This window comes from Piliocolobus tephrosceles, chromosome 6 (genome assembly GCF_002776525.5).
Source record: "Piliocolobus tephrosceles isolate RC106 chromosome 6, ASM277652v3, whole genome shotgun sequence".
Lineage (NCBI taxonomy): Eukaryota > Metazoa > Chordata > Mammalia > Primates > Cercopithecidae > Piliocolobus > Piliocolobus tephrosceles.
In genome coordinates this window covers 57306358-57311465 of record NC_045439.1, presented here as the reverse complement: position 1 = coordinate 57311465, position 5108 = coordinate 57306358, and positions in this window count along the sequence as shown.

Sequence of the window (5108 nt, the reverse complement as noted above, 5' to 3'; positions counted from 1 at the left end):
AGCCACCACCCCCGGCCTAAAAATAAAATTTTTAAAAAACAAGGTATTTCTTCAGGTAAAAGAAAAAAATGAGGCAGGAGGAAAGAACAGAAAAACCTATGGGGGGAGGCTTAGTCTGTAAAACACTGACTTCCAGTTGGGCACGGTGGTTCACGCCTGTAATCCCAGCACTTTGGGAGGCCAAGGCGGGCGAATCACAAGGTCAGGAGATTGAGACCATCCCAGCTAACACAGTGAAATCTCGTCTCTACTAAAAATACAAAAAAATTAGCCGAGCGTGGTGGCGGGTGCCTGTAGTCCCAGCTACTTGGGAGGCTGAGGCAGGTCGGGAGGCTGAGGCAGGAGAATGGTGTGAACCCAGGAGGCGGAGCTTGCAGTGAATGGAGATTGCACCACTGCACTCCAGCCTGGGCGACAGAGCGAGACTCCATCTCAAAAAAAAAAAAAAAAAAAAAAAAAAGTAAGAAAAAAAAAGAAAAAACACTGTCTTCTACTTTTTCCCTCTTTATTAAAACCATTCCCCTCGCTTAATCATAGCCAGGTGATCTGTCTCCACTGTGCTTTTAGGACCATAGCCTTGAAAAAGAGACTCTGAGAGATTCACTCAAGTCATGCAGAATTTTGGGACAATGTGAGGTTTTCTCCCCAGGGATCCCTTCCGTGTTTGAATCCCCACACTCCAAGAGTCGTTCAGCAGTGGCCATGGGGACTGGCGTCTGCATCCCAACCCATACTTGGAGTAAGTTTTCCATTTTCAGAAGTCTCTCAGTCATCAGGCTGAAGTTGACTTCAGTGGGGCAGGCAACCTCATGCCCTACCTAGGTGCCTGTGAGAATTGGATTCAGCTTTTAAAGACCCCACTCTCTGCTTCCAAACGGTTTAAACGAAGACAGAAGTGTATTTTGTTCTCAGGTGAATGAAGTCTGGATTTAGTCTTCCTGAGGTTGTCATGAACCAGGATCTCTTTATCCTGCTTTCTCCCCATCCTTGGCATTTGGCATGAACTTTCCACGACTCCCTTGCCTCCCCTCTTCTCGCCCCATGCTGCACATGCCACTTTCACTTACTTCATTGGCTGGAACATGGAGACTCCGCCAGCGAGGGAGGCTGGAAAAGGCATTCTTCATTCTGAGTGCCAGTTTCATGTTGGGGGCCCATCACTAAGGAAGAAGAGCAGAACGGATATTTGGGGGATACGAGGAGTCTCTGACCTCTCATGCCACTCCATGATGTGCCACAGCAAAAAATCCTCACCGGAATAGCTCCACTGCTGGTGATGCCAGTGAAGGCCACTGCGGGAAAGAATAATTGATTCCAGACACATCAGTAAAGACACCCTCCTGTTATAAGTGCTGAGAGAATGGCTTGGGACTACCTGGGGAAAGCTTCCCTATCATTCTCCATCCTGACCATTTAGAGATCACTACCCTCAGGGAGTAAGGTCTCAAATCCCATTTCAATGCCTCATGGACAGCTGGACTTACAAGGATTCAGGCCCACGGAAACATTTTAGGAAACTTCCAGGGAGCCAGAGATCAGGCAAGGGAGCTGCGTCCCTACGTGACCCCATCTCAGCTGAGATAAGACAAGAGCAGCTTTCTTTGTGAAAAACGAAAGTGGGAAATGTTTCTTGATGTTTCACTACAAGTCTATACAGAGGGTCCGTTTATGAATAAGAGAACTGTGGAATTCCACACAAGGTTGTTGGATCTCAGAGAGCTCCTTCTGCAGCTGGGAGCACTGTAACTGGATTATCCAAACACCACTTTGGCAGGTCATTAACAACCATGTGACAAACTATCTTTAGAGAAGGAATCCAGCCTCAACACCTCAACATTCACTAGTTAGCACTTACAGAGTGCTTAAAGTGCTGGTTGGAGCATGGTAGGGGCTCAGCAAATATTAGTGAAACATGTGCCTGGACATTCTGGGTAAGAGAAGCCATTATTATTATTAGATATTTATGATGCATTTACTATGTATAAGGGATATAAGCACTCTGAAGGATCACAGAGATAAAAAAGACATTGTTCCTGCCCTCAAGGAGTTTACAATCTAATAAAGAAAATAAGAGACTGGGGCGGTGGCTCACGCCTGTAATCCCAGCACTTTGGGAGGCCGAGGTGGGCGAATCACAAGGTCAGGAGATCAGGACCATCCCAGCTAACACGGTGAAACCCTGTCTCTGCTAAAAATGCAAAAAATTAGCCGGGTGTAGTGGCAGGCACCTGTAGTCCCAGCTACTCGGGAGGCTGAGGCAGGAGAATGGTGTGAACCTGGGAGGCAGAGCTTGCAGTGAGCCGAGGTCGTGCCACTGCACTCCAGCCTGGGCGACAGAGGGAGACTTCGTCTCAAAAAAAAAAAAAAAAAAGAAAGAAAGAAAGAAAATAAGAATTATTTCAAAAGGTTGTTTATTTCATGTCAGTTTCTAAAAATCAAAGCAAAAAATAATCAAGGTAAGAATCTGGGTTCCTGCCTCCCACATTTATAATTGTAAATGTCTTTTTTTTTTAAAGCAAGTTTAACAAAGTAAAGGCATAAAGAATGGCTACTTCATAGGCAGAGCACCTATAATTGTGTCTTTGAAGAGGCTGGTTTTAATTTTTTTCTTGTATTTGTTTATTTTTAGAGATGGGGGTCTTGCTATGTTGCCCAGGCTGGTCTCAAACTCTTAGCCTCAATCAATCCTCCTGCCCTGGCCTTCTAAAGTTCTGGGATTACAGGCATGAGCCACTGCACTCAGTTAAGGCTGGTTTTAAAATCCTCTCTTTTCTCCTAGAAGATGGAGAGGATGTGATGTGGGTCACATGGGCCAGGCTAGGGGGATCATGGGCTACACACTGTCTTTGGAAACAACAGCAGTGGTGCCTCCTGTTTGTTCCTGTCACCTCTTGCTTCCTAGCTGAGCCTCTGCCTCAGTGTGCCCCTCTCCAAGATGAGACAACTGCATGTGCGGACTCCAGCTCCCTCCCTTCCTTGCACTCCTAGCTGCTGGAAGCAGTCATATCTGTGAATCACATAGAGCTTCCTGACAACTGGGCTTACATCAAATCTTTCTTGGCAATATAAGAATGAAACATCTGGTTTTTCAAACTGGCTGTTTTGTTTTGAATTCATCTTCAGATGAGCTTTTCTCAGGAGAAATGAGGAGGGGAGGACAGAGAGCAGAATAAAATGCCCACAGGAGAGTAAAACAAGATGCCAGAAGACCAGGAGGAAGACCACAGATTTCCAGAGCCTGATCCTCTGCCACCAGACCCTGAGGGCAGCTCTTTGATTTCTGGGCACTCGTGTCCTCCATTCCATGCCTTCGGCGGCCACCACCCCAACCCTGGGGTCGTGCTCCTCCACACTGCACAGCAAGTTTACTGCCTAGCAAAGTATGGCCCAGATCAATGGGGGCTTCAAAACCATCCACACTTACATTTCGTTCATTCATTTGCTCATTTATTCATTCAACACTCATTGAGCACCAGTAGGTGTCACCTAGAAGTGTTGTTTCCATTTGCTATCAGCAAGGGTATCACCTTTTCTATACAATGAGTCTCATTTCCCAAGAGTGGTTTTGGATTTGAAAGCAGATGTTACTCCGAACCTTTTCTGAGGGCAGTGTCTCAGCTCCTCTGGGAGGCCCCCAGTTCTCCAAAGGATCCTTAGACATCCTTGGCCCAAGTTAGCATCCATCTCCCTGCACATCCTCACAGATAACTAAAAAGGATCAAAGCATCTTTGGACAGTCCTGGGTTGTCCCCAAGGAAATCAGAGGCACCTGGATGTAACTAACAAAGACTCTTTGTGTCAATGGGGCTGAGTCACCTGACAGGTCTGAAATGTAACTTCCTCCTCTGGGGCCAGGAGAATGGAACCCGAAAGGCTAGAAGGATAGATCAAAATGAAGATAAAATTTTAAAGGAATGAAAGTAGAGTTTTGTACTTAGTGATTAAAAGAGGAAAAGAAATGATGAAGGAAAAAGGAATCTCATTTGACGGTGTTGTATGTGAAACTGACTTACAGATTTTGGTTGACTGCAAGCTCAAGGTGGACTAAGGCCTGATGTGGCAGCTGGAAACCTGAATGGACTTCGATTGTGTTCACAGAGTCAAGAGTGTCTAGTGAGGAGACAGTAGCCCCCTGGGTTTGTCACAGGTCAGGCCATTTGTAAAATATTAGGCTTAGTTCTGGGTCCATGTTTTAAGATACATTTTAACACACTGGAAAGACTCCCAGAGAAAGGTGGTATAAGTGTGGGAACCACACCGCAAAAGAAGCCACTGATGTTCATCTGTAAAAATGATTTATGGACATGACAACTTTCTTAAAATATCTGATTGTTGAGATGTAAAAGGGAGCGTGGAGAACTGAAGGCTGAGAAGGACTTCATTCTCAGATTGTGGGAGAGACCTTCTGATGTGGACTTCCACAACCTCTGGCCACTTCACCTCACAATTTGATCTGCAACTTCCTCTTTCCCTTCATGTCCTCCTGTCTTAGACGAAGGATCATTCCTCTGTCTTCCAGAGGCTAACTTCATCCTCTCCCATCTCCTGCAGAACATGCCCTGCTAATTACTATCCCCTCTAGAATCCTTTATTTTTCTTTCTTCCCATAAGCCCACAAATACAAGGCAGATGATGAGTTGGGTACTTATTACATGCCAGGTGCATAGTAGTTAACCTGCCTTATCTTGATTAATCCTCAGACCAACCCAATGAAGTAGGTGATATCCTCTCCAGTTACAGATGAAGAAACAGAGGTTAGCTGGGTGTGATGGCTCATGCCTATAATCCCAGCACTTTGAGAGGCCAAGGTGGACAGATCACTTGAGGCCAGGAGTTTAAGACCAGCCTGGCCAACATGGTGAAACCCCCTCTCTACAAAAAAATACAAAAATTAGCCAAGTGTGGTGGTGCACACCTGTAACTCCAGCTACTCAGTAGGCTGAGGCATGAGAATTGCTGGAACCTGGGAGGTGGAGGTTGCAGTGAACCAAGACCCACCACATTGTGTATTCCAGCCTAGGCAACACAATGAGACTCTGAAAAAGAGGAAGGAAGGAAGGAAGGAAGGAAGGAAGGAAGGAAGGAAGGAAGGAAGGAAGGAAGGAAGG